Raw genomic sequence first — 10,000 nt, forward strand, 5'->3', positions numbered from 1 at the left:
CCGTTGCCTCTTGCCGCGGCCGCCACCGCCCCCCCCACACCCCCCGGCCCCCGTTACCGGTTTGCGCGGAGCCCCCCCTCCCGACGTTGCCTCTTGCCGCTGCTGCCACCCCCAGCTCCCCACACCCCCCGGCTCCCGTTAGCGGTTTGCGCGGAGCCCCCCCTTCCCCCCTTCGCGGGCTGCCGCTTCCCTCCCGGGCTGCCCGGCTGCTCTCTAACCCCTGCGACCGAGGCGGCGCTGTTAGGGCGGCCGTGCCGGTGCCCCTTGCCGCAGCTAGCCTCTCGCCGCTGCCCCTCCCGTCCGTCGTCCCCCGTCCCCAAAAACTTGCTGCTCTCCACGCTGGAGCCTGCACGGGGGAGGTTGCGCTCCGCTCCTCCGGCCCTAAAGCCGCCCTCGCCCGCCCCCCGGCTTGCCGCTTGGCTCGGCTGCCCGCCCGCCCGCTAATCCCCCCAACGCCCCCACCCCAAAAACACCCCAGCCCTACCGCATGCCGCTCCCCCTCTCCCCGCTCTCGCTGACCGCTGCCACCCCCCCCCCACCCCTCCCCCCCGAAACAAACCCCCCAGCCCTACCGCATGCCGCTCCCCCTCTCTCCCTAGCCTGCCCCCCCCGCCGTCGCTTGCTGCTGCTGCTGCCGCCGCCGCCGCCGCCGCCGCCGCCGCCGCCGCCGCCGCCGCCGCCGCCGGGACCCGCCTCGGTCTGGTGGCGCGCGCTCGGAGATCCCCGGCTACCCGTCCGTCCGTCCCTCCCTCCCGCCCCGCCCCGGGGGAGGGCTCGGGGCAGCGCGGGCAGGCGGGGAGCAAAAAAAGGCGCGGGCGCCAAAAAACGTCGGGGTCCCGGGGTGGCGGAGGGGGGCGGCGGCGGGGGCGGCGGCGGGTACACGGCGCCGGGTCCAGCCCGTCCCGGGGCGGGGACAGGTGGTGTCGTCCGTCCCCGCCCCCGTAACCTGCTCTGAAGCATCCGCTTCCCGCCGCGGTTCGCCCTCCACCCCCCCGCCGCACACGCAGCTGCCGCTTCCCGCCGCCTCTGCCCCCCGCCCCGGGATCAACCACCCGCCGGGTCCAGCCGGTCCCGGTCCCGGGAACCTGCTCCCGGGGCCAGCCGGAGCCACGCCCCCTCCTCTGACGCTTCCAGCTGCCGCCTCCCCTCCCACCCCCCAAACTCACACTGGCCCTCGCCGGCCCGCCCACCCGCCTACCTGCTTGCCCGCCGCCGCTGGGTGGCGTGCCGGACACTCTCGCACACAGGTACACAGACAGGGACACAGGGACACAGGCACTCAGGCACACAGGGACACAGGGACACAGGGACACAAGGACACAGGGACACAGGCACTCAGGCACTCAGGCACTCAGGGACACAGGGACACAGGGACACAGGCACTCAGGCACTCAGGGACACAGGGACACAGGGACACAAGGACACAGGGACACAGGCACTCAGGCACTCAGGCACTCAGGGACACAGGGACACAGGGACACAGGGACACAGGGACACAGGGACACAGGCACTCAGGCACACAGGGACACAGGTGGCGGGCCGGAGGCCTCTCCCCACTGTGTGGCAGGGGTCCAAGAGCCACCCCAGCCCAACCCAGAGGGTCTTTTGCACCTCTCTAGAGGCCACCCAGAGACCCCAGGCCGCAGCAGAAGCCTCCCCCGCATGCTCTGCAGGCTTCCGACCCACCCCAGGCCGCACCAGAAGCCTCCCCCGCACGCTCTGCAGGCTTCCGACCCACCCCAGGCCACAGCAGAAGCCTCTCCCGCACGCTCTGCAGGCTTCTCAGCCACCCCAGGCCGCAGCAGAAGCCTCTCCCGCACGCTCTGCAGGCTTCTCAGCCACCCCAGGCCGCACCAGAAGCCTCTCCCGCACGCTCTGCAGGCTTCTCAGCCACCCCAGGCCGCAGCAGAAGCCTCTCCCGCACGCTCTGCAGGCTTCTCAGCCACCCCAGGCCGCAGCAGAAGCCTCTCCCGCACGCTCTGCAGGCTTCTCAGCCACCCCAGGCCGCAGCAGAAGCCTCTCCCGCACGCTCTGCAGGCTTCTCAGCCACCCCAGGCCGCACCAGAAGCCTCTCCCGCACGCTCTGCAGGCTTCTCAGCCACCCCAGGCCGCAGCAGAAGCCTCTCCCGCACGCTCTGCAGGCTTCCGACCCACCCCAGGCCGCAGCAGAAGCCTCTCCCGCACGCTCTGCAGGCTTCCGACCCACCCCAGGCCGCAACAGAAGCCTCTCCCGCACGCTCTGCAGGCTTCCGACCCACCCCAGGCCGCAGCAGAAGCCTCTCCCGCACGCTCTGCAGGCTTCCGTCCCACCCCAGGCCGCACCAGAAGCCTCCCCCGCACGCTCTGCAGGCTTCCGTCCCACCCCAGGCCGCAGCAGAAGCCTCTCCCGCACGCTCTGCAGGCTTCCGACCCACCCCAGGCCCCAACAGAAGCCTCTCCCGCACGCTCTGCAGGCTTCTCAGCCACCCCAGGCCGCAGCAGAAGCCTCTCCCGCACGCTCTGCAGGCTTCTCAGCCACCCCAGGCCGCAGCAGAAGCCTCCCCCGCATGCTCTGCAGGCTTCCGACCCACCCCAGGCCGCAACAGAAGCCTCCCCCGCACGCTCTGTAGGCTTCTGACCCACCCCAGGCCCCAACAGAAGCCTCCCCCGCACGCTCTGCAGGCTTCTCAGCCACCCCAGGCCGCAGCAGAAGCCTCTCCCGCACGCTCTGCAGGCTTCTCAGCCACCCCAGGCCGCACCAGAAGCCTCTCCCGCACGCTCTGCAGGCTTCTCAGCCACCCCAGGCCGCACCAGAAGCCTCCCCCGCACGCTCTGCAGGCTTCCGACCCACCCCAGGCCGCACCAGAAGCCTCCCCCGCACGCTCTGCAGGCTTCCGACCCACCCCAGGCCGCACCAGAAGCCTCTCCCGCACGCTCTGCAGGCTTCCGACCCACCCCAGGCCGCACCAGAAGCCTCCCCCGCACGCTCTGCAGGCTTCTCCGCCACCACAGGCCGCACCAGAGGATCTTTTGCACCTCTCTGGACGCCACCCAGAGACTCCAGGCCGCACCAGAGGCCCCCCCCCCCCAACCATTTACAGGCTGCAGTGCCAGCCTAGGCCCCGCTGGCAGCCTCCCTTGTCTGCTTTGGAAGGCCTCCCATCCACTCCAGACCTGCCTGGAGGCCTCCCTCGACTGCTCCCGGGGCCCTCGAAGCCACCCTAGGCCTTTCTGGAGGACCTGCTCGACCGCTCGGGCGGCTTCTGACGCACCCTCGGCCATCCGGCGCCCAGCAGCTCCCAGGGCCAGGCACCGGCCTCCCCCTCCGGCCGCCCCTGGGGCCGGGGGTGGCTCGGACTCGGCGCCCCCAACGTGTCGTCCCGTCCCCCCCCGCCCCGCACCGCCGAACATTCGCTGCAGCCGAGGGCTTGCCGCTCGACGCCTACCCCACCCGCCCAGCCCCCCGCTGCGGCCCGGCGCTGCCCCGGCCGCTGCGCCCCGCCTCTCATCGCTCCCCCCACCCGGCAACCGGCCGCCGGGCACGGCAAGTCCCAGGGCAGGGAACAGGTGCTGCCGGGACCCCGTGCTGGCTGCCGGCTTCCCGGGGCTGCCCCGGGCACGGACAGGTCGCCCCCCCGCCCCGGCGAATGTTCACCGAACCGGCTGCCGGCTGCCTTCGAGCACCCCCCGCCCCCCGCCACTATCGTCCCCCCCGCCCCCCCTCCGCCTCCGCTGCCGCTTCTCCCCGCACCGCCTCCACTGCCTCCCCCCGCCGCCGGCGAACGAGTCGCCGGATCCGTAGGGTGCCGGGAGCCCGAACGGCGAGCGGCTCCGGCTGCTGCCGGGGCCGCGGGGCTTCGAGCCGCTCCGGCCGCGGCCGGGACCCCGTGCCGGAAGCCGGCATCCCGGGACGGCCCCGGGACGGCCCCGGTCGCCGGCCGGGTGACGTTCAGCGAAGCGGCTGCCGCCAGTCTTTGGGCCTCCCCCGTGCCGGGGCCGCGGGGCTTCGAGCCGGTCCGGCCGCGGCCGGGATCCCGGGCCGGACGATGGCTTCCCGGGCCGGTCCCGGTCGCCTCCCGGGTGACGTTCACCGAAGCGGCTGCCAGCTGTCTTCGAGCCCCCCCCCCCCCTCCGCCTCCGCTGCCGCTTCTCCCCGCACCCCCTCCACTGCCTCCCCCCGCCGCCGGCGAACGAGTCGCCGGATCTGTAGGGTGCCGGGAGCCCGAACGGCGAGCGGCTCCGGCTGCTGCCGGGGCCGCGGGGATTCGAGCCGCTCCGGCCGCGGCCGGGACCCCGTGCCGGAAGCCGGCATCCCCGGACAGCCCCGGGACGGCCCCGGTCGCCGGCCGGGTGACGTTCACCGAAGCGGCTGCCGGCTGTCTTCGAGCCCCCCCCCCCCTCCGCCTCCGCTGCCGCTTCTGCCCGCACCCCCTCCACTGCCTCCCCCCGCCGCCGGCGAACGAGTCGGCGGATCCGTAGGGTGCCGGGAGCCCGAACGGCGAGCGGCTCCGGCTGCTGCCGGGACCGCGGGGATTCGAGCCGCTCCGGCCGCGGCCGGGACCCCGTGCCGGAAGCCGGCATCCCGGGACGGCCCCGGGACGGCCCCGGTCGCCGGCCGGGTGACGTTCAGCGAAGCGGCTGCCGCCAGTCTTTGGGCCTCCCCCGTGCCGGGGCCGCGGGGCTTCGAGCCGGTCCGGCCGCGGCCGGGATCCCGGGCCGGACGATGGCTTCCCGGGCCGGTCCCGGTCGCCTCCCGGGTGACGTTCACCGAAGCGGCTGCCGGCTGTCTTCGAGCCCCCCCCCCCCCTCCGCCTCCGCTGCCGCTTCTGCCCGCACCCCCTCCACTGCCTCCCCCCGCCGCCGGCGAACGAGTCGCCGGATCTGTAGGGTGCCGGGAGCCCGAACGGCGAGCGGCTCCGGCTGCTGCCGGGACCGCGGGGATTCGAGCCGCTCCGGCCGCGGCCGGGACCCCGTGCCGGAAGCCGGCATCCCCGGACAGCCCCGGGACGGCCCCGGTCGCCGGCCGGGTGACGTTCACCGAAGCGGCTGCCGGCTGTCTTCGAGCCCCCCCCCCCCTCCGCCTCCGCTGCCGCTTCTGCCCGCACCCCCTCCACTGCCTCCCCCCGCCGCCGGCGAACGAGTCGGCGGATCCGTAGGGTGCCGGGAGCCCGAACGGCGAGCGGCTCCGGCTGCTGCCGGGACCGCGGGGATTCGAGCCGCTCCGGCCGCGGCCGGGACCCCGTGCCGGAAGCCGGCATCCCGGGACGGCCCCGGGACGGCCCCGGTCGCCGGCCGGGTGACGTTCAGCGAAGCGGCTGCCGCCAGTCTTTGGGCCTCCCCCGTGCCGGGGCCGCGGGGCTTCGAGCCGGTCCGGCCGCGGCCGGGATCCCGGGCCGGACGATGGCTTCCCGGGCCGGTCCCGGTCGCCTCCCGGGTGACGTTCACCGAAGCGGCTGCCGGCTGTCTTCGAGCCCCCCCCCCCCCTCCGCCTCCGCTGCCGCTTCTGCCCGCACCCCCTCCACTGCCTCCCCCCGCCGCCGGCGAACGAGTCGCCGGATCTGTAGGGTGCCGGGAGCCCGAACGGCGAGCGGCTCCGGCTGCTGCCGGGGCCGCGGGGATTCGAGCCGCTCCGGCCGCGGCCGGGACCCCGTGCCGGAAGCCGGCATCCCCGGACAGCCCCGGGACGGCCCCGGTCGCCGGCCGGGTGACGTTCACCGAAGCGGCTGCCGGCTGTCTTCGAGCCCCCCCCCCCCTCCGCCTCCGCTGCCGCTTCTGCCCGCACCCCCTCCACTGCCTCCCCCCGCCGCCGGCGAACGAGTCGGCGGATCCGTAGGGTGCCGGGAGCCCGAACGGCGAGCGGCTCCGGCTGCTGCCGGGACCGCGGGGCTTCGAGCCGCTCCGGCCGCGGCCGGGACCCCGTGCCGGAAGCCGGCATCCCGGGACGGCCCCGGGACGGCCCCGGTCGCCGGCCGGGTGACGTTCAGCGAAGCGGCTGCCGCCAGTCTTTGGGCCTCCCCCGTGCCGGGGCCGCGGGGCTTCGAGCCGGTCCGGCCGCGGCCGGGATCCGGGGCCGGACGATGGCTTCCCGGGCCGGTCCCGGTCGCCTCCCGGGTGACGTTCACCGAAGCGGCTGACGGCTGTCTCCGAGCCCCCCCCCCCCCCCTCCGCCTCCGCTGCCGCTTCTGCCCGCACCCCCTCCACTGCCTCCCCCCGCCGCCCGCGAACGAGTCGCCGGATCTGTAGGGTGCCGGGAGCCCGAACGGCGAGCGGCTCCGGCTGCTGCCGGGACCGCGGGGATTCGAGCCGCTCCGGCCGCGGCCGGGACCCCGTGCCGGAAGCCGGCATCCCCGGACAGCCCCGGGACGGCCCCGGTCGCCGGCCGGGTGACGTTCACCGAAGCGGCTGCCGGCTGTCTTCGAGCCCCCCCCCCCTCCGCCTCCGCTGCCGCTTCTGCCCGCACCCCCTCCACTGCCTCCCCCCGCCGCCGGCGAACGAGTCGCCGGATCCGTAGGGTGCCGGGAGCCCGAACGGCGAGCGGCTCCGGCTGCTGCCGGGACCGCGGGGATTCGAGCCGCTCCGGCCGCGGCCGGGACCCCGTGGCGGAAGCCAGCATCCCGGGACGGCCCCGGGACGGCCCCGATCGCCTCCTGGGTGACGTTCACCGAAGCGGCTGCCGGCTGTCTTCGAGCCCCCCCCCCCCTCCGCCTCCGCTGCCGCTTCTCCCCGCACCCCCTCCACTGCCTCCCCCCGCCGCCGGCGAACGAGTCGGCGGATCCATACCGTCCCGAGAGCCCGAGGCGGCGGCACCCAGTGCGGGTCCGGCCGAGGCCGGGACCCCGTGCCTGTCGCAGGCTTCCCGGGACGGCCCCGGAACGGCCGCGGTCGCCGGCCGGGTGACGTTCTCCGAAGCGGCTGCCGGCTGTCTTCGAGCCCCCCCCCCCCTCCGCCTCCGCTGCCGCTTCTGCCCGCACCTCCTTCACTGCCTCCCCCCGCCGCCCGCGAACGAGTCGGCGGATCCGTAGGGTGCCGGGAGCCCGAACGGCGAGCGGCTCCGGCTGCTGCCGGGACCGCGGGGATTCGAGCCGCTCCGGCCGCGGCCGGGACCCCGTGCCGGAAGCCGGCATCCCGGGACAGCCCCGGGACGGCCCCGGTCGCCGGCCGGGTGACGTTCAGCGAAGCGGCTGCCGCCAGTCTTTGGGCCTCCCCCGTGCCGGGGCCGCGGGGCTTCGAGTCGGTCCGGCCGCGGCTGGGACCCCGTGCCTGTCGCAGGCTTCCCGGGACGGCCCCGGAACGGCCGCGGTCGCCGGCCGGGTGACGTTCACCGAGGCGACTGCCGGCTGTCTTCGAGCCCCCACCCCTGCCGTGGCCGCGGGGATTCGCCCCGGTCCGGCAGCTGACGGTTCCCTGTGTCGGACGCCGGCTTCCCGGGACTGCCCCGGGACAGCCCCGGTCGCCTCCCGGGTGACGTTCACCGAAGCTGCTGCCGCCTGTCTTTGTCCCCCCCCCCCCGTGCTCTCCCTCAGGCGGGAGGTAGACGTGCTCTCCCTGGGCGAGTAGACGTGCTCTCCCTGGGCGAGTAGACGTGCTCTCCCTCGGCGAGTAGACGTGCTCTCCCTCGGCGAGTAGACGTGCTCTCCCTCGGCGAGTAGACGTGCTCTCCCTCGGCGAGTAGACGTGCTCTCCCTGGGCGAGTAGACGTGCTCTCCCTCGGCGAGTAGACGTGCTCTCCCTCGGCGAGTAGACGTGCTCTCCCTGGGCGAGTAGACGTGCTCTCCCTGGGCGAGTAGACGTGCTCTCCCTGGGCGAGTAGACGTGCTCTCCCTGGGCGAGTAGACGTGCTCTCCCTGGGCGAGTAGACGTGCTCTCCCTGGGCGAGTAGACGTGCTCTCCCTGGGCGAGTAGACGTGCTCTCCCTCGGCGAGTAGACGTGCTCTCCCTCGGCGAGTAGACGTGCTCTCCCTCGGCGAGTAGACGTGCTCTCCCTGGGCGAGTAGACGTGCTCTCCCTGGGCGAGTAGACGTGCTCTCCCTCGGCGAGTAGACGTGCTCTCCGCGGAGATCGCGCTTGTCGCCAAGGGGTCGCTGTTGCGCTCTGCCTCCGCCTACGTCATCGTACAAGCCGGCGTGATTTCTGCGACCTGCCGCTGGGCGGAGGTCGGCTGGTTGTGCGCTCGCGGAGCTGACGGCCCTCCAGTTCCGTATATGAGGGAACAAGCGACGCCGAGCACTCCCAGGGCAGCGCTGCCGAGCGGCTGCTCCAAGCCACCCGCCAGGCGGCTGGGCAGGGGTCCGTCTGGCTTCTCGGTGGCTTTCGCCCGGGTCAGAGAGGGGACCCGCGGGGCCGAACAAAGGCGCGGCGGTTTGGAGCGGCCGCTGGCGCACCCTCAGCGGTGTTGGATGGGTTTCGCTCGTCCGTGAGCCGGAGCCCAGCCCGGGCTCGGCAACGAAAGCGGGGAAAAGAAAAAAAGTTGACGAGTGGCTGGCGCCGGCCACTGCCGAAGTGTGGAACCCCCGAAGCGACGTTTGCCCGGTGGGGCACGGGGGCAGAGAAAGCCGGGGAGACGTGGTGCCGGCGTCGGTCCCACCAAGAATGGAAAGCAAGCCCGTCCAGGCACGGCGAGAGAGAGCCCGGTAAGGGGCAGAGAGAGTTCCCAGCACTGGACCCTCTTCACGGGGGTTCCCCCCCATGACCAAAGCCGCAGCCCGCGGGGGCACGGCATCGAAGGGAAAAGCCAGCGGCGGTGACTGGCCACTCGTATGCTATGGAGCCCGGCATGGGGGGAGGAGGGCAAGCCGGTGCCCCAGCACGGCTTCCTCCTGGCTCCAGAGGGGCGCCCCGTGATGGAGATGTAACTCGGTGCAGCTTGAGGGAAAATGCAAGCCCACATTTCGGGGAGGCAGAGGTGCCCTGTGAGCCGGTGCGGCCCGGTGCAGCTTGCCCCCCCCCCCATCTCTGGAGGGCGCCCCGTTTGCTCCTCCGGCGTGTTGCCCGCACGCCGAGCCCCGTGCCTGCTGGCTGCTCCCGAGGGCGGTGGCGGGTGCGCGTGGCTGTGTCTGTCCCAGAAGAGCGAGGCCGTGGGGCCTCCGCTGGCTTCCTTTCCTTCTGTCCTTGTTGATCGATGAGGCCTTTCGGGTCGCGTCGGAAAGGGCCCCCGGCCGGCAGGGCAAGGGCGGTCTTCCTTTCCACTTCGCTTCCCGTCGCGTGTGAGGTGTCGTCCTCGTTCCCCCAGCCCCGAGCGGCTCGAGCGGGGGGGAGCCGTGGCGTTAGCGGCCCGGCGCGTGCCTTGCCGCATCCTCCCCTTTCCACCTCCCCCCCGGCGCTGGGGCAGGGTTCGGGGACCGGTCTACCGCAACCGGCTTTGTGACTGCTGCGTGGCCCCGTGAGTTTTCAGGTGTCCTAAAACGCGTGAGGCGCCGGTGTCGTCCTCGGTTCCGGGTACCCGCGGGTGCCGGCCGCGAGCAGCTGCGTGTGGCGGGGGTTGGCCGAGCCGAGAGCGAGGCGGCGGCGTCGCGAAAGTTAAAAGGGGCTAAAAGCGGCGCCGCGCGTGAGGCCTCACCTGCCCGGGTGGGGTCCCCGAGGGTTCCTCCCTAAATGAAACCTCTAGCCTGAGAGGGGCGGCTTTGTGGCCCGTACCCCCGCCCGCTGCCGAGCGAGCCGCCCCGGCTCTAAGGTCCTGGCGTGCCGGGGGCGCGCCCCGCTTCCGCGGGTCGCTGTCTCCTCTAGCACGTCCCGGTGCTCCCGTGGCAAGGCGGGGAGAGAGACGAGGGCCTTCTCCCCGCCGGGCGTGTCGGTATCGCTCGCTTCCGCTGCTGCTGCCTGAATCGTGCCCGGGATCTGGCAGCCAGGGGCCGGCCTCGGGGGCGGGGGAGCCCCAGCCGGCCTCTGTGGCCGCGTGGAGTCGGGAAGCGTGTGCTTGCGTGCGCACGCGAGGGAACTAGCCGCGTCAGCGGGTTGCCGGGCCGCCTCGTCCGCGGCCTTCGCGGGAGGAGCCCGGCCCGCCAGGGTCGGAGAGGCACCGTCC

This window comes from Melanerpes formicivorus, unplaced genomic scaffold (assembly GCF_026170545.1).
Source record: "Melanerpes formicivorus ecotype bairdi unplaced genomic scaffold, bMelFor1.0.p_v2 SCAF_1924, whole genome shotgun sequence".
Lineage (NCBI taxonomy): Eukaryota > Metazoa > Chordata > Aves > Piciformes > Picidae > Melanerpes > Melanerpes formicivorus.